General features: G+C 43.7%; 7 non-coding genes and 7 pseudogenes across 7 annotated transcripts; all 14 read right to left on the bottom strand.

Annotated features, from left to right (window-relative positions):
- Positions 1 to 239: 239 nt before the first annotated feature.
- Positions 240 to 348, bottom strand: LOC120045266 (annotated as a pseudogene).
- A 1929-nt stretch (positions 349 to 2277) lies between these two features.
- On the bottom strand, positions 2278 to 2396 carry LOC120045209. Its single transcript, XR_005476642.1, has one exon. It is a non-coding gene; the product is annotated as a 5S ribosomal RNA (ribosomal RNA).
- A 1929-nt stretch (positions 2397 to 4325) lies between these two features.
- Positions 4326 to 4444, bottom strand: LOC120045278. The gene has a single exon (XR_005476697.1). It is a non-coding gene; the product is annotated as a 5S ribosomal RNA (ribosomal RNA).
- A 1924-nt stretch (positions 4445 to 6368) lies between these two features.
- LOC120045274 lies at positions 6369 to 6487 on the bottom strand. Its single transcript, XR_005476694.1, has one exon. It is a non-coding gene; the product is annotated as a 5S ribosomal RNA (ribosomal RNA).
- Positions 6488 to 7430: 943 nt separating this feature from the next.
- Positions 7431 to 7549, bottom strand: LOC120045273. Its single transcript, XR_005476693.1, has one exon. It is a non-coding gene; the product is annotated as a 5S ribosomal RNA (ribosomal RNA).
- Positions 7550 to 8492: 943 nt separating this feature from the next.
- On the bottom strand, positions 8493 to 8611 carry LOC120045265. Its single transcript, XR_005476692.1, has one exon. It is a non-coding gene; the product is annotated as a 5S ribosomal RNA (ribosomal RNA).
- Positions 8612 to 9554: 943 nt separating this feature from the next.
- LOC120045203 lies at positions 9555 to 9673 on the bottom strand. The gene has a single exon (XR_005476636.1). It is a non-coding gene; the product is annotated as a 5S ribosomal RNA (ribosomal RNA).
- Positions 9674 to 11602: 1929 nt separating this feature from the next.
- On the bottom strand, positions 11603 to 11711 carry LOC120045264 (annotated as a pseudogene).
- A 1924-nt stretch (positions 11712 to 13635) lies between these two features.
- On the bottom strand, positions 13636 to 13750 carry LOC120045271 (annotated as a pseudogene).
- Positions 13751 to 15648: 1898 nt separating this feature from the next.
- On the bottom strand, positions 15649 to 15757 carry LOC120045263 (annotated as a pseudogene).
- Positions 15758 to 16692: 935 nt separating this feature from the next.
- LOC120045268 lies at positions 16693 to 16809 on the bottom strand (annotated as a pseudogene).
- A 930-nt stretch (positions 16810 to 17739) lies between these two features.
- Positions 17740 to 17853, bottom strand: LOC120045270 (annotated as a pseudogene).
- A 932-nt stretch (positions 17854 to 18785) lies between these two features.
- LOC120045261 lies at positions 18786 to 18904 on the bottom strand. Its single transcript, XR_005476690.1, has one exon. It is a non-coding gene; the product is annotated as a 5S ribosomal RNA (ribosomal RNA).
- A 1909-nt stretch (positions 18905 to 20813) lies between these two features.
- On the bottom strand, positions 20814 to 20921 carry LOC120045267 (annotated as a pseudogene).
- Positions 20922 to 22487: the final 1566 nt, after the last annotated feature.

Raw genomic sequence — 22487 nt, 5'->3', positions numbered from 1 at the left:
CAGGGCCCTAACGGACTACAGACATTGACAGTCTCCTTGCCTAAAAACAAATGCTGAATGTACTGCCTACATTTTGAGGGAAACGCACTGTCCATTATTTGATTTGAACAGGGCAGGGCAGGGCAGGGAAGCACTAACAAACTGCATTTAGTCCAATAAAAGAGATGATATTATTAGGGCGATAAATAAAAGGAAGTTGCTCCACGCATGACACAAGAGAACCCTCTACTGGAGCAAAAAGCTTACAGCACCTGGTATTCCCAGGCGGTCTCCCATCCAAGTACTAACCAGGCCCGACCCTGCTTAGCTTACGAGATCGGGCGTATTCAGGCTGGTATGGCCGTAAGCGAAGGGCAAACTCTTGGTACACTATATAAAGGCAATGTGTCGCTCACTCATCGGGAGACAGAGAAATGTCCACGTTGTGACTCAACACACTGAAAAAGCTCAAACCTTGCTTACATTTCCAGGCCATATATTTCACTCTTGGGGGGTGGGTGGGGGGCATATCCTATGTTGACACTTATGACAACTTCATGGACTAGGGCCCTATAAAATACGGCACGGAATCACGGAATCCAGACATTCAAACAGAAATTCAACATTATTCAAAAATGTTTTGAACTAAGGAGGAAGTCAACTAAATCCCTTCAACTTGTTAGAAAATACATTCATTTGCCCAAGTGAATCATAAGACATGAACAAAATGCATCAGTGATTCGTATTTCCACGCAACTTTCAGAAACGGCACAGGACTGCCCAGTTTCTGTGCGCATGCGTGCGGGGCGCGCGCATGTCTACACTTTGTGGAGCCGTTAGCTTATGAGGCTAATGATATAACCTTCTTCTGGTAGAAAAGGAAAGGCTTCCCCCAAAACCTTCTCAATTAAAAGTTAACTGCAAAGTAGCCTGGCAGAATTCTATCATGATTATTTGCATCAATCCAGTGGCCATTTGTGGGGTTTTATAAAGGTTTTTTGACATGCTTAACTAACTATAAGCTAGTAGGGCTTCTTATGCATTAAAGTTTGAATTGCTGACTCTTGTGAACCTGCATTTTCCATTAGTCTCTACTCTTACCAGTGCTCTGTCTAACCATGAATATCAGCCTGAAATGTGTGTGTGTTAAAGAGAGCGCTGTACTGTATGAAATATGTGTGTGTATGCAACAAAGTATCAGTAGTGTGGGCGCTGTACTGTGTGACTGAGACTGTGCTAATCTTAGAGAGACACAGGAGGGGGTGAATCATGAGACTGCTGACTGTGGTGTACAATGGACAATAACAGATAAGCTATACACACGAAGAACATATGTGAGGTTCTGAGTAATACTATAACAAACGTGATTGAATATTAGTAACTGTATTATATGTGATTGAATACTACAACAAACGTGATTGAATATTAGCTAACTGTTGGTCTGGGCGCCTGGATGTCTGTGTGTGTGTGCTGGAAGTAACAGTTAGCTCAGATAAGAGTGCTGGGAAGCTGTAGTTAGCCTTGAGCGAGAACAGTGGACAATGTATACAGGTGCAGATATCTCAGACAATGTTATAAAACTGTCTGACCCCAGTCTCTGGGGTGAAGGAGCGTAATCTACACAGCAACAGCGACGGGACAACAGAGAGCGCAAAGGGGCTAGGACTAGCTTATGTGCCAACACCAACGATAGGCTGGGTAAGTCTAAACCACGCCCAGTCTCTACTCTGACAGGCCGGCTCGGAAGTGGGAACTATCTCTGTCATGAGTATAATATACTATCTTTGTCAGGAACAAATCAGTTCTCTGTCTTATCCTGCGTGATGAAACATTAAACCCGTATATACGGAAATTGTATTTGCCATTTATTAACTTTTGAATTAAACAATTATTTTAACCAAGTTCAGGTGTCATATTGTTCCTATCTCAGTCGAACTTACGCAGCCCTAACACCATTTGTTTTGCAAACTCCGCAATCACACGAGCGCTACAGCAACACCGCTTAACCAAACTAAGGTCTCTTCCTGGCGCACACAGGCAAAACATTGAAGGGATTTTACAGGGCCCTAACGGACTACAGACATTGACAGTCTCCTTGCCTAAAAACAAATGCTGAATGTACTGCCTACATTTTGAGGGAAACGCACTGTCCATTATTTGATTTGAACAGGGCAGGGCAGGGCAGGGAAGCACTAACAAACTGCATTTAGTCCTATAAAAGAGATGATATTATTAGGGCGATAAATAAAAGGCAGTTGCTCCACGCATGACACAAGAGAACCCTCTACTGGAGCAAAAAGCTTACAGCACCTGGTATTCCCAGGCGGTCTCCCATCCAAGTACTAACCAGGCCCGACCCTGCTTAGCTTCCGAGATCGGACGAGATCGGGCGTATTCAGGCTGGTATGGCCGTAAGCGAAGGGCAAACTCTTGGTACACTATATAAAGGCAATGTGTCGCTCACTCATCGGGAGACAGAGAAATGTCCACGTTGTGACTCAACACACTGAAAAAGCTCAAACCTTGCTTACATTTCCAGGCCATATATTTCACTCTTGGGGGGTGGGTGGGGGGCATATCCTATGTTGACACTTATGACAACTTCATGGACTAGGGCCCTATAAAATACGGCACGGAATCACGGAATCCAGACATTCAAACAGAAATTCAACATTATTCAAAAATGTTTTGAACTAAGGAGGAAGTCAACTAAATCCCTTCAACTTGTTAGAAAATACATTCATTTGCCCAAGTGAATCATAAGACATGAACAAAATGCATCAGTGATTCGTATTTCCACGCAACTTTCAGAAACGGCACAGGACTGCCCAGTTTCTGTGCGCATGCGTGCGGGGCGCGCGCATGTCTACACTTTGTGGAGCCGTTAGCTTATGAGGCTAATGATATAACCTTCTTCTGGTAGAAAAGGAAAGGCTTCCCCCAAAACCTTCTCAATTAAAAGTTAACTGCAAAGTAGCCTGGCAGAATTCTATCATGATTATTTGCATCAATCCAGTGGCCATTTGTGGGGTTTTATAAAGGTTTTTTGACATGCTTAACTAACTATAAGCTAGTAGGGCTTCTTATGCATTAAAGTTTGAATTGCTGACTCTTGTGAACCTGCATTTTCCATTAGTCTCTACTCTTACCAGTGCTCTGTCTAACCATGAATATCAGCCTGAAATGTGTGTGTGTTAAAGAGAGCGCTGTACTGTATGAAATATGTGTGTGTATGCAACAAAGTATCAGTAGTGTGGGCGCTGTACTGTGTGACTGAGACTGTGCTAATCTTAGAGAGACACAGGAGGGGGTGAATCATGAGACTGCTGACTGTGGTGTACAATGGACAATAACAGATAAGCTATACACACGAAGAACATATGTGAGGTTCTGAGTAATACTATAACAAACGTGATTGAATATTAGTAACTGTATTATATGTGATTGAATACTACAACAAACGTGATTGAATATTAGCTAACTGTTGGTCTGGGCGCCTGGATGTCTGTGTGTGTGTGCTGGAAGTAACAGTTAGCTCAGATAAGAGTGCTGGGAAGCTGTAGTTAGCCTTGAGCGAGAACAGTGGACAATGTATACAGGTGCAGATATCTCAGACAATGTTATAAAACTGTCTGACCCCAGTCTCTGGGGTGAAGGAGCGTAATCTACACAGCAACAGCGACGGGACAACAGAGAGCGCAAAGGGGCTAGGACTAGCTTATGTGCCAACACCAACGATAGGCTGGGTAAGTCTAAACCACGCCCAGTCTCTACTCTGACAGGCCGGCTCGGAAGTGGGAACTATCTCTGTCATGAGTATAATATACTATCTTTGTCAGGAACAAATCAGTTCTCTGTCTTATCCTGCGTGATGAAACATTAAACCCGTATATACGGAAATTGTATTTGCCATTTATTAACTTTTGAATTAAACAATTATTTTAACCAAGTTCAGGTGTCATATTGTTGCTATCTCAGTCGAACTTACGCAGCCCTAACACCATTTGTTTTGCAAACTCCGCAATCACACGAGCGCTACAGCAACACCGCTTAACCAAACTAAGGTCTCTTCCTGGCGCACACAGGCAAAACATTGAAGGGATTTTACAGGGCCCTAACGGACTACAGACATTGACAGTCTCCTTGCCTAAAAACAAATGCTGAATGTACTGCCTACATTTTGAGGGAAACGCACTGTCCATTATTTGATTTGAACAGGGCAGGGCAGGGCAGGGAAGCACTAACAAACTGCATTTAGTCCTATAAAAGAGATGATATTATTAGGGCGATAAATAAAAGGCAGTTGCTCCACGCATGACACAAGAGAACCCTCTACTGGAGCAAAAAGCTTACAGCACCTGGTATTCCCAGGCGGTCTCCCATCCAAGTACTAACCAGGCCCGACCCTGCTTAGCTTCCGAGATCGGACGAGATCGGGCGTATTCAGGCTGGTATGGCCGTAAGCGAAGGGCAAACTCTTGGTACACTATATAAAGGCAATGTGTCGCTCACTCATCGGGAGACAGAGAAATGTCCACGTTGTGACTCAACACACTGAAAAAGCTCAAACCTTGCTTACATTTCCAGGCCATATATTTCACTCTTGGGGGGTGGGTGGGGGGCATATCCTATGTTGACACTTATGACAACTTCATGGACTAGGGCCCTATAAAATACGGCACGGAATCACGGAATCCAGACATTCAAACAGAAATTCAACATTATTCAAAAATGTTTTGAACTAAGGAGGAAGTCAACTAAATCCCTTCAACTTGTTAGAAAATACATTCATTTGCCCAAGTGAATCATAAGACATGAACAAAATGCATCAGTGATTCGTATTTCCACGCAACTTTCAGAAACGGCACAGGACTGCCCAGTTTCTGTGCGCATGCGTGCGGGGCGCGCGCATGTCTACACTTTGTGGAGCCGTTAGCTTATGAGGCTAATGATATAACCTTCTTCTGGTAGAAAAGGAAAGGCTTCCCCCAAAACCTTCTCAATTAAAAGTTAACTGCAAAGTAGCCTGGCAGAATTCTATCATGATTATTTGCATCAATCCAGTGGCCATTTGTGGGGTTTTATAAAGGTTTTTTGACATGCTTAACTAACTATAAGCTAGTAGGGCTTCTTATGCATTAAAGTTTGAATTGCTGACTCTTGTGAACCTGCATTTTCCATTAGTCTCTACTCTTACCAGTGCTCTGTCTAACCATGAATATCAGCCTGAAATGTGTGTGTGTTAAAGAGAGCGCTGTACTGTATGAAATATGTGTGTGTATGCAACAAAGTATCAGTAGTGTGGGCGCTGTACTGTGTGACTGAGACTGTGCTAATCTTAGAGAGACACAGGAGGGGGTGAATCATGAGACTGCTGACTGTGGTGTACAATGGACAATAACAGATAAGCTATACACACGAAGAACATATGTGAGGTTCTGAGTAATACTATAACAAACGTGATTGAATATTAGCAACTGTATTATATGTGATTGAATACTACAACAAACGTGATTGAATATTAGCTAACTGTTGGTCTGGGCGCCTGGATGTCTGTGTGTGTGTGCTGGAAGTAACAGTTAGCTCAGATAAGAGTGCTGGGAAGCTGTAGTTAGCCTTGAGCGAGAACAGTGGACAATGTATACAGGTGCAGATATCTCAGACAATGTTATAAAACTGTCTGACCCCAGTCTCTGGGGTGAAGGAGCGTAATCTACACAGCAACAGCGACGGGACAACAGAGAGCGCAAAGGGGCTAGGACTAGCTTATGTGCCAACACCAACGATAGGCTGGGTAAGTCTAAACCACGCCCAGTCTCTACTCTGACAGGCCGGCTCGGAAGTGGGAACTATCTCTGTCATGAGTATAATATACTATCTTTGTCAGGAACAAATCAGTTCTCTGTCTTATCCTGCGTGATGAAACATTAAACCCGTATATACGGAAATTGTATTTGCCATTTATTAACTTTTGAATTAAACAATTATTTTAACCAAGTTCAGGTGTCATATTGTTGCTATCTCAGTCGAACTTACGCAGCCCTAACACCATTTGTTTTGCAAACTCCGCAATCACACGAGCGCTACAGCAACACCGCTTAACCAAACTAAGGTCTCTTCCTGGCGCACACAGGCAAAACATTGAAGGGATTTTACAGGGCCCTAACGGACTACAGACATTGACAGTCTCCTTGCCTAAAAACAAATGCTGAATGTACTGCCTACATTTTGAGGGAAACGCACTGTCCATTATTTGATTAGGGCAGGGCAGGGCAGGGAAGCACTAACAAACTGCATTTAGTCCTATAAAAGAGATGATATTATTAGGGCGATAAATAAAAGGCAGTTGCTCCACGCATGACACAAGAGAACCCTCTACTGGAGCAAAAAGCTTACAGCACCTGGTATTCCCAGGCGGTCTCCCATCCAAGTACTAACCAGGCCCGACCCTGCTTAGCTTCCGAGATCGGACGAGATCGGGCGTATTCAGGCTGGTATGGCCGTAAGCGAAGGGCAAACTCTTGGTACACTATATAAAGGCAATGTGTCGCTCACTCATCGGGAGACAGAGAAATGTCCACGTTGTGACTCAACACACTGAAAAAGCTCAAACCTTGCTTACATTTCCAGGCCATATATTTCACTCTTGGGGGGTGGGTGGGGGGCATATCCTATGTTGACACTTATGACAACTTCATGGACTAGGGCCCTATAAAATACGGCACGGAATCACGGAATCCAGACATTCAAACAGAAATTCAACATTATTCAAAAATGTTTTGAACTAAGGAGGAAGTCAACTAAATCCCTTCAACTTGTTAGAAAATACATTCATTTGCCCAAGTGAATCATAAGACATGAACAAAATGCATCAGTGATTCGTATTTCCACGCAACTTTCAGAAACGGCACAGGACTGCCCAGTTTCTGTGCGCATGCGTGCGGGGCGCGCGCATGTCTACACTTTGTGGAGCCGTTAGCTTATGAGGCTAATGATATAACCTTCTTCTGGTAGAAAAGGAAAGGCTTCCCCCAAAACCTTCTCAATTAAAAGTTAACTGCAAAGTAGCCTGGCAGAATTCTATCATGATTATTTGCATCAATCCAGTGGCCATTTGTTTTGCAAACTCCGCAATCACACGAGCGCTACAGCAACACCGCTTAACCAAACTAAGGTCTCTTCCTGGCGCACACAGGCAAAACATTGAAGGGATTTTACAGGGCCCTAACGGACTACAGACATTGACAGTCTCCTTGCCTAAAAACAAATGCTGAATGTACTGCCTACATTTTGAGGGAAACGCACTGTCCATTATTTGATTAGGGCAGGGCAGGGCAGGGAAGCACTAACAAACTGCATTTAGTCCTATAAAAGAGATGATATTATTAGGGCGATAAATAAAAGGCAGTTGCTCCACGCATGACACAAGAGAACCCTCTACTGGAGCAAAAAGCTTACAGCACCTGGTATTCCCAGGCGGTCTCCCATCCAAGTACTAACCAGGCCCGACCCTGCTTAGCTTCCGAGATCGGACGAGATCGGGCGTATTCAGGCTGGTATGGCCGTAAGCGAAGGGCAAACTCTTGGTACACTATATAAAGGCAATGTGTCGCTCACTCATCGGGAGACAGAGAAATGTCCACGTTGTGACTCAACACACTGAAAAAGCTCAAACCTTGCTTACATTTCCAGGCCATATATTTCACTCTTGGGGGGTGGGTGGGGGGCATATCCTATGTTGACACTTATGACAACTTCATGGACTAGGGCCCTATAAAATACGGCACGGAATCACGGAATCCAGACATTCAAACAGAAATTCAACATTATTCAAAAATGTTTTGAACTAAGGAGGAAGTCAACTAAATCCCTTCAACTTGTTAGAAAATACATTCATTTGCCCAAGTGAATCATAAGACATGAACAAAATGCATCAGTGATTCGTATTTCCACGCAACTTTCAGAAACGGCACAGGACTGCCCAGTTTCTGTGCGCATGCGTGCGGGGCGCGCGCATGTCTACACTTTGTGGAGCCGTTAGCTTATGAGGCTAATGATATAACCTTCTTCTGGTAGAAAAGGAAAGGCTTCCCCCAAAACCTTCTCAATTAAAAGTTAACTGCAAAGTAGCCTGGCAGAATTCTATCATGATTATTTGCATCAATCCAGTGGCCATTTGTTTTGCAAACTCCGCAATCACACGAGCGCTACAGCAACACCGCTTAACCAAACTAAGGTCTCTTCCTGGCGCACACAGGCAAAACATTGAAGGGATTTTACAGGGCCCTAACGGACTACAGACATTGACAGTCTCCTTGCCTAAAAACAAATGCTGAATGTACTGCCTACATTTTGAGGGAAACGCACTGTCCATTATTTGATTAGGGCAGGGCAGGGCAGGGAAGCACTAACAAACTGCATTTAGTCCTATAAAAGAGATGATATTATTAGGGCGATAAATAAAAGGCAGTTGCTCCACGCATGACACAAGAGAACCCTCTACTGGAGCAAAAAGCTTACAGCACCTGGTATTCCCAGGCGGTCTCCCATCCAAGTACTAACCAGGCCCGACCCTGCTTAGCTTCCGAGATCGGACGAGATCGGGCGTATTCAGGCTGGTATGGCCGTAAGCGAAGGGCAAACTCTTGGTACACTATATAAAGGCAATGTGTCGCTCACTCATCGGGAGACAGAGAAATGTCCACGTTGTGACTCAACACACTGAAAAAGCTCAAACCTTGCTTACATTTCCAGGCCATATATTTCACTCTTGGGGGGTGGGTGGGGGGCATATCCTATGTTGACACTTATGACAACTTCATGGACTAGGGCCCTATAAAATACGGCACGGAATCACGGAATCCAGACATTCAAACAGAAATTCAACATTATTCAAAAATGTTTTGAACTAAGGAGGAAGTCAACTAAATCCCTTCAACTTGTTAGAAAATACATTCATTTGCCCAAGTGAATCATAAGACATGAACAAAATGCATCAGTGATTCGTATTTCCACGCAACTTTCAGAAACGGCACAGGACTGCCCAGTTTCTGTGCGCATGCGTGCGGGGCGCGCGCATGTCTACACTTTGTGGAGCCGTTAGCTTATGAGGCTAATGATATAACCTTCTTCTGGTAGAAAAGGAAAGGCTTCCCCCAAAACCTTCTCAATTAAAAGTTAACTGCAAAGTAGCCTGGCAGAATTCTATCATGATTATTTGCATCAATCCAGTGGCCATTTGTTTTGCAAACTCCGCAATCACACGAGCGCTACAGCAACACCGCTTAACCAAACTAAGGTCTCTTCCTGGCGCACACAGGCAAAACATTGAAGGGATTTTACAGGGCCCTAACGGACTACAGACATTGACAGTCTCCTTGCCTAAAAACAAATGCTGAATGTACTGCCTACATTTTGAGGGAAACGCACTGTCCATTATTTGATTAGGGCAGGGCAGGGCAGGGAAGCACTAACAAACTGCATTTAGTCCTATAAAAGAGATGATATTATTAGGGCGATAAATAAAAGGCAGTTGCTCCACGCATGACACAAGAGAACCCTCTACTGGAGCAAAAAGCTTACAGCACCTGGTATTCCCAGGCGGTCTCCCATCCAAGTACTAACCAGGCCCGACCCTGCTTAGCTTCCGAGATCGGACGAGATCGGGCGTATTCAGGCTGGTATGGCCGTAAGCGAAGGGCAAACTCTTGGTACACTATATAAAGGCAATGTGTCGCTCACTCATCGGGAGACAGAGAAATGTCCACGTTGTGACTCAACACACTGAAAAAGCTCAAACCTTGCTTACATTTCCAGGCCATATATTTCACTCTTGGGGGGTGGGTGGGGGGCATATCCTATGTTGACACTTATGACAACTTCATGGACTAGGGCCCTATAAAATACGGCACGGAATCACGGAATCCAGACATTCAAACAGAAATTCAACATTATTCAAAAATGTTTTGAACTAAGGAGGAAGTCAACTAAATCCCTTCAACTTGTTAGAAAATACATTCATTTGCCCAAGTGAATCATAAGACATGAACAAAATGCATCAGTGATTCGTATTTCCACGCAACTTTCAGAAACGGCACAGGACTGCCCAGTTTCTGTGCGCATGCGTGCGGGGCGCGCGCATGTCTACACTTTGTGGAGCCGTTAGCTTATGAGGCTAATGATATAACCTTCTTCTGGTAGAAAAGGAAAGGCTTCCCCCAAAACCTTCTCAATTAAAAGTTAACTGCAAAGTAGCCTGGCAGAATTCTATCATGATTATTTGCATCAATCCAGTGGCCATTTGTGGGGTTTTATAAAGGTTTTTTGACATGCTTAACTAACTATAAGCTAGTAGGGCTTCTTATGCATTAAAGTTTGAATTGCTGACTCTTGTGAACCTGCATTTTCCATTAGTCTCTACTCTTACCAGTGCTCTGTCTAACCATGAATATCAGCCTGAAATGTGTGTGTGTTAAAGAGAGCGCTGTACTGTATGAAATATGTGTGTGTATGCAACAAAGTATCAGTAGTGTGGGCGCTGTACTGTGTGACTGAGACTGTGCTAATCTTAGAGAGACACAGGAGGGGGTGAATCATGAGACTGCTGACTGTGGTGTACAATGGACAATAACAGATAAGCTATACACACGAAGAACATATGTGAGGTTCTGAGTAATACTATAACAAACGTGATTGAATATTAGTAACTGTATTATATGTGATTGAATACTACAACAAACGTGATTGAATATTAGCTAACTGTTGGTCTGGGCGCCTGGATGTCTGTGTGTGTGTGCTGGAAGTAACAGTTAGCTCAGATAAGAGTGCTGGGAAGCTGTAGTTAGCCTTGAGCGAGAACAGTGGACAATGTATACAGGTGCAGATATCTCAGACAATGTTATAAAACTGTCTGACCCCAGTCTCTGGGGTGAAGGAGCGTAATCTACACAGCAACAGCGACGGGACAACAGAGAGCGCAAAGGGGCTAGGACTAGCTTATGTGCCAACACCAACGATAGGCTGGGTAAGTCTAAACCACGCCCAGTCTCTACTCTGACAGGCCGGCTCGGAAGTGGGAACTATCTCTGTCATGAGTATAATATACTATCTTTGTCAGGAACAAATCAGTTCTCTGTCTTATCCTGCGTGATGAAACATTAAACCCGTATATACGGAAATTGTATTTGCCATTTATTAACTTTTGAATTAAACAATTATTTTAACCAAGTTCAGGTGTCATATTGTTCCTATCTCAGTCGAACTTACGCAGCCCTAACACCATTTGTTTTGCAAACTCCGCAATCACACGAGCGCTACAGCAACACCGCTTAACCAAACTAAGGTCTCTTCCTGGCGCACACAGGCAAAACATTGAAGGGATTTTACAGGGCCCTAACGGACTACAGACATTGACAGTCTCCTTGCCTAAAAACAAATGCTGAATGTACTGCCTACATTTTGAGGGAAACGCACTGTCCATTATTTGATTTGAACAGGGCAGGGCAGGGCAGGGAAGCACTAACAAACTGCATTTAGTCCTATAAAAGAGATGATATTATTAGGGCGATAAATAAAAGGCAGTTGCTCCACGCATGACACAAGAGAACCCTCTACTGGAGCAAAAAGCTTACAGCACCTGGTATTCCCAGGCGGTCTCCCATCCAAGTACTAACCAGGCCCGACCCTGCTTAGCTTACGAGATCGGGCGTATTCAGGCTGGTATGGCCGTAAGCGAAGGGCAAACTCTTGGTACACTATATAAAGGCAATGTGTCGCTCACTCATCGGGAGACAGAGAAATGTCCACGTTGTGACTCAACACACTGAAAAAGCTCAAACCTTGCTTACATTTCCAGGCCATATATTTCACTCTTGGGGGGTGGGTGGGGGGCATATCCTATGTTGACACTTATGACAACTTCATGGACTAGGGCCCTATAAAATACGGCACGGAATCACGGAATCCAGACATTCAAACAGAAATTCAACATTATTCAAAAATGTTTTGAACTAAGGAGGAAGTCAACTAAATCCCTTCAACTTGTTAGAAAATACATTCATTTGCCCAAGTGAATCATAAGACATGAACAAAATGCATCAGTGATTCGTATTTCCACGCAACTTTCAGAAACGGCACAGGACTGCCCAGTTTCTGTGCGCATGCGTGCGGGGCGCGCGCATGTCTACACTTTGTGGAGCCGTTAGCTTATGAGGCTAATGATATAACCTTCTTCTGGTAGAAAAGGAAAGGCTTCCCCCAAAACCTTCTCAATTAAAAGTTAACTGCAAAGTAGCCTGGCAGAATTCTATCATGTCATGATTATTTGCATCAATCCAGTGGCCATTTGTGGGGTTTTATAAAGGTTTTTTGACAATGCTTAACTAACTATAAGCTAGTAGGGCTTCTTATGCATTAAAGTTGAATTGCTGACTCTTGTGAACCTGCATTTTCCATTAGTCTCTACTCTTACCAGTGCTCTGTCTAACCATGAATATCAGCCTGAAATGTGTGTGTGTTAAAGAGAGCGCTGTACTGTATGAAATATGTGTGTGTATGCAACAAAGTATCAGTAGTGGGCGCGTTACTGTGTGACTGAGACTGTGTACTATCTTAGAGAGACACAGGAGGGGGTGAATCATGAGACTGCTGACTGTGGTGTACAATGGACAATAACAGATAAGCTATACACACGAGAACATATGTGAGGTTCTGAGTAATACTATAACAAACGTGATTGAATATTAGTACTGTATTATATGTGATTGAATACTACAACAAACGTGATTGAATATTAGCTAACTGTTGGTTGGGCGCCTGGATGTCTGTGTGTGTGTGCTGGAAGTAACAGTTAGCTCAGATAAGAGTGCTGGGAAGCTGTAGTTAGCCTTGAGGAGAACAGTGGACAATGTATACAGGTGCAGATATCTCAGACAATGTATAAAAACTGTCTGACCCCAGTCTCTGGGGTGAAGGAGCGTAATCTACACAGCAACAGCGACGGGACAACAGAGAGCGCAAAGGGGCTAGGACTAGCTTATGTGCCAACACCAACGATAGGCTGGGTAAGTCTAAACCACGCCCAGTCTCTACTCTGACAGGCCGGCTCGGAAGTGGGAACTATTCTGTCATGAGTATAATATACTATCTTTGTCAGGAACAAATCAGTTCTCTGTCTTATCCTGCGTGATGAAAATTAAACCCGTATATACGGAAATTGTATTTGCCATTTATTAACTTTTGAATAAACAATTATTTTAACCAAGTTCAGGTGTCATATTGTTCGCTATCTCAGTCGAAACTTACGCAGCCCTAACACCATTTGTTTTGCAAACTCCGCAATCACACGAGCGCTACAGCAACACCGCTTAACCAAACTAAGGTCTCTTCCTGGCGCACACAGGCAAAACATTGAAGGGATTTTACAGGGCCCTAACGGACTACAGACATTGACAGTCTCCTTGCCTAAAAACAAATGCTGAATGTACTGCCACATTTTGAGGGAAACGCATGTCCATTATTTGATTGAACAGGGCAGGGCAGGGCAGGGAAGCACTAACAAACTGCATTTAGTCCTATAAAAGAGATGATATTATTAGGGCGATAATAAAAGGCAGTTGCTCCACGCATGACACAAGAGAACCCTCTACTGGAGCAAAAAGCTTACAGCACCTGGTATTCCAGGCGGTCTCCCATCCAAGTATAACCAGGCCCGACCCTGCTTAGCTTCCGAGACGGACGAGATCGGGCGTATTCAGGCTGGTATGGCCGTAGCGAAGGGCAAACTCTTGGTACACTATATAAAGGCAATGTGTCGCTCACTCATCGGGAGACAGAGAAATGTCCACGTTGTGACTCAACACACTGAAAAAGCTCAAACCTTGCTTACATTTCCAGGCCATATATTTCACTCTTGGGGGGTGGGTGGGGGGGATATCTATGTTGACACTTATGACAACTTCATGGACTAGGGCCCTATAAAATACGGCACGGAATCACGGAATCCAGACATTCAAACAGAATCAAACATTATTCAAAAATGTTTTGAACTAAGGAGGAAGTCAACTAAATCCCTTCAACTTGTTAGAAAATACATTCATTTGCCCAAGTGAATCATAAGACATGAACAAAATGCATCAGTGATTCGTATTTCCACGCAAACTTTCAGAAACGGCACGGACTGCCCAGTTTCTGTGCGCATGCGTGCGGGCGCGCGCATGTCTACACTTTGTGGAGCCGTTAGCTTATGAGGCTAATGATATAACCTTCTTCTGGTAGAAAAGGAAAGGCTTCCCCAAAACCTTCTCAATTAAAAGTTAACTGCAGTAGCCTGGCAGAATTCTATCATGATTATTTGCATCAATCCAGTGGCCATTTGTGGGGTTTTATAAAGGTTTTTTGACATGCTTAACTAACTATAAGCTAGTAGGGCTTCTTATGCATTAAAGTTTGAATTGCTGACTCTTGTGAACCTGCATTTTCCATTAGTCTCTACTCTTACCAGTGCTCTGTCTAACCATGAATATCAGCCTGAAATGTGTGTGTGTTAAAGAGAGCGCTGTACTGTATGAAATATGTGTGTGTATGCAACAAAGTATCAGTAGTGTGGGCGCTGACTGTGTGACTGAGACGTGGCTAATCTTAGAGGACACAGGAGGGGGTGAATCATGGACTGCTGACTGTGGTGTACAATGACAATAACAGATAAGCTATACACACGAAGAACATATGTGAGGTTCTGAGTAATACTATAACAAACGTGATTGAATATTAGTAACTGTATTATATGTGATTGAATACTACAACAAACGTGATTGAATATTAGCAACTGTTGGTCTGGGCGCCTGATGTCTGTGTGTGTGTGCTGGAAGTAACAGTTAGCTCGATAAGAGTGCTGGGAAGCTGTAGTTAGCCTTGAGCGAGAACAGTGGACAATGTATACGTGCAGATATCTCAGACAATGTTATAAAACGTCTGACCCCAGTCTCTGGGGTGAAGGAGCGTAATTACAAAGCAACAGCGACGGGACAACAGAGAGCGCAAAGGGGCTAGGACTAGCTTATGTGCCAACACCAACGATAGGCTGGGTAAGTCTAAACCACGCCCAGTCTCTACTCTGACAGGCCGGCTGGAAGTGGGAACTATCTCTGTCATGAGTATAATATACTATCTTTGTCAGGAACAAATCAGTTCTCTGTCTTATCCTGCGTGATGAAACATTAAACCCGTATATACGGAAATTGTATTTGCCATTATTAACTTTTGAATTAAACAATATTTTAACCAAGTTCAGGTTCATATTGTTGCTATCTCAGTCGAACTTACGCAGCCCTAACACCCTTGTTTTGCAAACTCCGCAATCACACGAGCGCTACAGCAACACCGCTTAACCAAACTAAGGTCTCTTCCTGGCGCACACAGGCAAAACATTGAAGGATTTTACAGGGCCCTAACGGACTAAAGACATTGACAGTCTCCTGCCTAAAAACAAATGCTGAATGTACTGCCTACATTTTGAGGGAAACGCACTGTCCATTATTGATTAGGGCAGGGCAGGGCAGGGAAGCACTAACAAACTGCATTTAGTCTATAAAAGAGATGATATTATTAGGGCGATAAATAAAAGGCAGTTGCTCCACGCATGACACAAGAGAACCCTCTACTGGAGCAAAAAGCTTACAGCACCTGGTATTCCCAGGCGGTCTCCCATCCAAGTACTAACCAGGCCCGACCCTGCTTAGCTTCCGAGATCGGGCGTATTCAGGCTGGTATGGCTGTAAGCGAAGGGCAAACTCTTGGTACACTATATAAAGGCAATGTGTCGCTCACTCATCGGGAGACAGAGGAATGTCCACGTTGTGACTCAACACACTGAAAAAGCTCAAACCTTGCTTACATTTCCAGGCCATATATTTCACTCTTGGGGGGTGGGTGGGGGGCATATCCTATGTTGACACTTATGACAACTTCATGGAACTAGGGCCTATAAAATACGGCACGGAATCACGGAATCCAGACATTCAAACAGAAATTAACATTATTCAAAAATGTTTTGAACTAAGGAGGAAGTCAACTAAATCCCTTCAACTTGTTAGAAAATACATTCATTTGCCCAAGTGAATCATAAGACATGAACAAAATGCATCAGTGATTCGTATTTCCACGCAACTTTCAGAAACGGCACAGGATGCCCAGTTTCTGTGCGCATGCGTGCGGGGCGCGCGCATGTCTACACTTTGTGGAGCCGTTAGCTTATGAGGCTAATGATATAACCTTCTTCTGGTAGAAAAGGAAAGGCTTCCCCCAAACCTTCTCAATTAAAAGTTAACTGCAAAGTAGCCTGGCAGAATTCTATCATGATTATTTGCATCAATCCAGTGGCCATTTGTTTTGCAAACTCCGCAATCACACGAGCGCTACAGCAACACCGCTTAACCAAAACTAAGGTCTCTTCCTGGCGCACACAGGCAAAACATTGAAGGGATTTTACAGGGCCCTAACGGACTACAGACATTGACAGTCTCCTTGCCTAAAAACAAATGCTGAATGTACTGCCTACATTTGAGGGAAACGCAATGTCCATTATTGATTAGGGCGGCAGGGCAGGGAAGCAATAATCAAACTGCATTTAGTCTAAAAAGAGATGATTTATAGGGCTGATAAATAAAAGGCAGTTGCTCCACGCATGACACAAGAGAACCCTCTACTGGAGCAAAAAGCTTACAGCAACTGGTATTCCCAGGCGGTCTCCATCCAAGTACTAACCAGGCCCGACCCTGCTTAGCTTCCGAGATCGGACGAGATCGGGCGTTTTCAGGCTGGTATGGCCTAAGCGAAGGGCAAACTCTTGGTACACTATATAAAGGCAATGTGTCGCTCACTCATGGGAGACAGAGAAATGTCCACGTTGTGACTCAACACACTGAAAAAGCTCAAACCTTGCTTAAATTTCCAGGCCATATATTTCACTCTGGGGGGTGGGTGGGGGACATATCCTATGTTGACACTTATGACAACTTCATGGACTAGGGCCCTATAAATACGGCACGGAATCACGGAATCAGACATTCAAACAGAAATTCAACATTATCAAAAAGTTTTGAACTAAGGAGGAAGTCAACTAAATCCCTTCAACTTGTTAGAAAATACATTCATTTGCCCAAGTGAATCATAAGACATGAACAAAATGCATCAGTGATTCGTTATTCCACGCAACTTTCAGAAACGGCACAGGACTGCCCAGTTTCTGTGCGCATGCGTGCGGGGCGCGCGCATGTCTACACTTTGGGAGCCGTTAGCTTATGAGGCTAATGATATACCTTCTTCTGGTAGAAAAGGAAAGGCTTCCCCAAAACCTTTCAATTAAAAGTTAACTGCAAAGTAGCCTGGCGAATTCTATCATGATTATTTGCATCAATCCAGTGGCCATTTGTTTTGCAAACCCGCAATCACACGAGCGCTACAGCAACACCGCTTAACCAAACTAAGGTCTCTTCCTGGCGCACACAGGCAAAACATTGAAGGGATTTTACAGGGCCCTAACGGACTACAGACATTGACAGTCTCCTTGCCTAAAAACAAATGCTGAATGTACTGCCTACATTTTGAGGGAAACGCACTGTCCATTATTTGATTAGGGCAGGGCAGGGAGGGAAGCACTAACAAAATGCATTTAGTCCTATAAAAGAGATGATATTATTAGGGCGATAAATAAAAGGCAGTTGCTCCACGCATGACACAAGAGAACCCTCTACTGGAGCAAAAAGCTTACAGCACCTGGTATTCCCAGGCGGTCTCCATCCAAGTATAACCAGGCCCGACCCTGCTTAGCTCGAGATCGGACGAGATCGGCGTATTCAGGCTGGTATGGCCGTAAGCGAAGGGAAACTCTTGGTACACTATATAAAGGCAATGTGTCGCTCACTCATGGGAGACAGAGAATGTCCACGTTGTGACTCAACACACTGAAAAAGCTCAAAACTTGCTTACATTTCCAGGCCATATATTCACTCTGGGGGGTGGGTGGGGCATATCCTATGTTGACACTTATGACAACTTCATGGACTAGGGCCCTATAAAATACGGCACGGAATCACGGAATCCAGACATTCAAACAGAAATTCAACATTATTCAAAATGTTTTGAACTAAGGAGGAAGTCAACTAAATCCCTTCAACTTGTTAGAAAATAACTTCATTTGCCCAAGTGATCATCATAAGACATGAACAAAATGCATCAGTGATTCGTATTTCCACGCAACTTTCAGAAACGGCACAGGACTGCCCAGTTTCTGTGCGCATGCGTGCGGGGCGCGCGCATGTCTACACTTTGTGGAGCCGTTAGCTTATGAGGCTAATGATATAACCTTCTTCTGGTAGAAAAGGAAAGGCTTCCCCAAAACCTCTCAATTAAAAGTTAACTGCAAAGTAGCCTGGCAGAATTCTATCATGATTATTTGCATCAATCCAGTGGCCATTTGTTTTGCAAACTCCGCAATCACACGAGCGCTACAGCAACACCGCTTAACCAAACTAAGGTTCTTCCTGGCGCACACAGGCAAAACATTGAAGGGATTTTACAGGGCCCTAACGGACTACAGACATTGACAGTCTCCTTGCCTAAAAACAAATGTGAATGTACTGCCTACATTTTGAGGGAAACGCAATGTCCATTATTTGATTAGGGCAGGGCAGGGCAGGGAAGCACTAACAAACTGCATTTAGTCCTATAAAAGAGATGATATTATTAGGGCGATAAATAAAGGCAGTTGCTCCACGCATGACACAAGAGAACCCTCTACTGGAGCAAAAAGCTTACAGCACCTGGTATTCCCAGGCGGTCTCCCATCCAAGTACTAACCAGGCCCGACCCTGCTTAGCTTACGAGATCGGACGAGATCGGGCGTATTCAGGCTGGTATGGCCGTAAGCGAAGGGCAAACTCTTGGTACACTATATAAGGCAATGTGTCGCTCACTCATCGGGAGACAGAGAAATGTCCACGTTGTGACTCAACACACTGAAAAAGCTCAAAACTTGCTTACATTTCCAGGCCATATATTTCACTCTTGGGGGGTGGGTGGGGGCATATCCTATGTTGACACTTATGACAACTTCATGGACTAGGGCCCTATAAAATACGGCACGGAATCACGGAATCCAGACATTCAAACAGAAATTCAACATTATTCAAAAATGTTTTGAACTAAGGAGGAAGTCAACTAAATCCCTTCAACTTGTTAGAAAATACATTCATTTGCCCAAGTGAATCATAAGACATGAACAAAATGCATCAGTGATTCGTATTTCCACGCAACTTTCAGAAACGGCACAGGACTGCCCAGTTTCTGTGCGCATGCGTGCGGGGCGCGCGCATGTCTACACTTTGTGGAGCGTTAGCTTATGAGGCTAATGATATAACCTTCTTTGGTAGAAAAGGAAAGGCTTCCCCCAAAACCTTCTCAATTAAAAGTTAACTGCAAAGTAGCCTGGCAGAATTCTATCATGATTATTTGCATCAATCCAGTGGCCATTTGTGGGGTTTATAAAGGTTTTTGACATGCTTAACTAACTATAAGCTAGTAGGGCTTCTTATGCATTAAAGTTTGAATTGCTGACTCTTGTGAACCTGCATTTCCATTAGTCTCTACTCTTACAGTGCTCTGTCTAACCATGAATATCAGCCTGAAATGTGTGGTGTTAAAGAGAGCGCTGTACTGTATGAAATATGTGTGTGGATGCAACAAAAGTATCAGTAGTGTGGGCGCTGTACTGTGTGACATGAGACTGTGCTAATCTTAGAGAGACACAGGAGGGGGTGAATCATGAGACTGCCGACTGTGGTGTACAATGGACAATAACAGATAAGCTATACACACGAAGAACATATGTGAGGTTCTGAGTAATACTATAACAAACAGTGATTGAATATTAGTAACTGTATATATGTGATTGAATACTACAACAAACGTGATTGAATATTAGCTAAAATGTGGTCTGGGCGCCTGGATGTCTGTGTGTGTGTGCTGGAAGTAACAGTTAGCTCAGATAAGAGTGCTGGGAAGCTGTAGTTAGCCTTGAGCGAGAACAGTGGACAATGTATACAGGTGCAGATATCTCAGACAATGTTATAAAACTGTCTGACCCCAGTCTGGGGTGAAGGAGCGTAATCTACACAGCAACAGCGACGGACAACAGAGAGCGCAAAGGGGCTAGGATACTAGCTTATGTGCCAACACCAACGATAGGCTGGGTAAGTCTAAACCACGCCCAGTCTCTACTCTGACAGGCCGGCTCGGAAGTGGGAACTATCTCTGTCATGAGTTAATATATATCTTTGTCAGAACAAATCAGTTCTCTGTCTTATCCTGCGGATGAAACATTAAACCCGTATATACGGAAATTTATTTGCCATTATTAACTTTTGAATTAAACAATTATTTTAACCAAGTTCAGGTGTCATATGTTCCTATCTCAGTCGAACTTACGCAGCCCTAACACCATTGTTTTGCAAACTCCGCAATCACACGAGCGTACAGCAACACCGCTTAACCAAAACTAAGGTCTCTTCCTGGCGCACACAGGCAAAACATTGAAGGGATTTACAGGGCCCTAACGGACTACAGACATTGACAGTCTCCTTGCCTAAAAACAAATGCTGAATGTACTGCCTACATTTTGAGGGAAAAGCACTGTCCATTATTTGATTTACAGGGCAGGCAGGGCAGGGAAGCACTAACAAACTGCATTTAGTCCTATAAAAGAGATGATATTATTAGGGCGATAAATAAAAGGCAGTTGCTCCACGCATGACACAAGAGAACCCTCTACTGGAGCAAAAAGCTTACAGCACCTGGTATTCCCAGGGGTCTCCCATCCAAGTACTAACCAGGCCCGACCCTGCTTAGCTTCCGAGATCGGGCGTATTCAGGCTGGTATGGCTGTAAGCGAAGGGCAAACTCTTGGTACACTATATAAAGGCAATGTGTCGCTCACTCATCGGGAGACAGAGGAATGTCCACGTTGTGACTCAACACATGAAAAAGCTCAAACTTGCTTACATTTCCAGGCCATATATTTCACTCTTGGGGGGTGGGTGGGGGGCATACCTATGTTGACATATGACAACTTCATGGAATAGGGCCCTAAAATACGGCACGGAATCACGGAATCCAGACATTCAAACAGAAATTCAACATTATTCAAAAATGTTTTGAACTAAGGAGGAAGTCAACTAAACCTTCAACTTGTTAGAAAAACAATCATTTGCCCAAGTGAATCATAAGACATGAACAAAATGCATCAGTGATTCGTATTTCCACGCAACTTTCAGAAACGGCACAGGACTGCCCAGTTTCTGTGCGCATGCGTGCGGGGCGCGCGCATGTCTACACTTTGTGGAGCCGTTAGCTTATGAGGCTAATGATATAACCTTCTTCTGGTAGAAAAGGAAAGGCTTCCCCCAAAACCTTCTCAATTAAAAGTTAACTGCAAAGTAGCCTGGCAGAATTCTATCATGATTATTTGCAACAATCCAGTGGCCATTTGTGGGGTTTTATAAGGTTTTTGACATGCTTAACTAACTATAGCTAGTAGGGCTTCTTATGCATTAAAGTTTGAATTGCTGACTCTTGTGAACCTGCATTTTCCATTAGTCTCTACTCTTACCAGTGCTCTGTCTAACCATGAATATCAGCCTGAAATGTGTGTGTGTTAAAGAGAGCGCTGTACTGTATGAAATATGTGTGTGTATGCAACAAAGTATCAGTAGTGTGGGCGCTGTACTGTGTGACTGAGACTGTGCTAATCTTAGAGAGACACAGGAGGGGGTGAATAAGAGACTGCTGACTGTGGTGTACAATGGACAATAACAGATAAGCTATACACACGAAGAACATATGTGAGGTTCTGAGTAATACTATAACAAACGTGATTGAATATTAGTAACTGTATTATATGTGATTGAATACTACAACAAACGTGATTGAATATTAGCTAACTGTTGGTCTGGGCGCCTGGATGTCTGTGTGTGTGTGCTGGAAGTAACAGTTAGCTCAGATAAGAGTGCTGGGAAGCTGTAGTTAGCCTTGAGCGAGAACAGGGACAATGTATACAGGTGCAGATATCTCAGACAATGTTATAAAACTGTCTGACCCAGTCTCTGGGGTGAAGGAGCGTAATCTACACAGCAACAGCGACGGGACAACAGAGAGCGCAAAGGGGCTAGGACTAGCTTATGTGCCAACACCAACGATAGGCTGGGTAAGTCTAAACCACGCCCAGTCTCTACTCTGACAGGCCGGCTCGGAAGTGGGAACTATCTCTGTCATGAGTATTAATATACTATCTTTGTCAGGAAAAAATCAGTCTCTGTCTTATCCTGCGTGATGAAACATTAAACCCGTATATACGGAAATTGTATTTGCCATTTATTAACTTTTGAATTAAACAATTATTTTAACCAAGTTCAGGTGTCATATTGTCCTATCTCAGTCGAACTTACGCAGCCCTAACA

This window comes from Salvelinus namaycush, chromosome 3 (assembly GCF_016432855.1).
Source record: "Salvelinus namaycush isolate Seneca chromosome 3, SaNama_1.0, whole genome shotgun sequence".
Taxonomy (NCBI): Eukaryota; Metazoa; Chordata; class Actinopteri; order Salmoniformes; family Salmonidae; genus Salvelinus; species Salvelinus namaycush.
The sequence above is the reverse complement of the archived record's forward strand: the minus strand, read 5'-3'. Positions and strand labels throughout refer to the sequence as shown.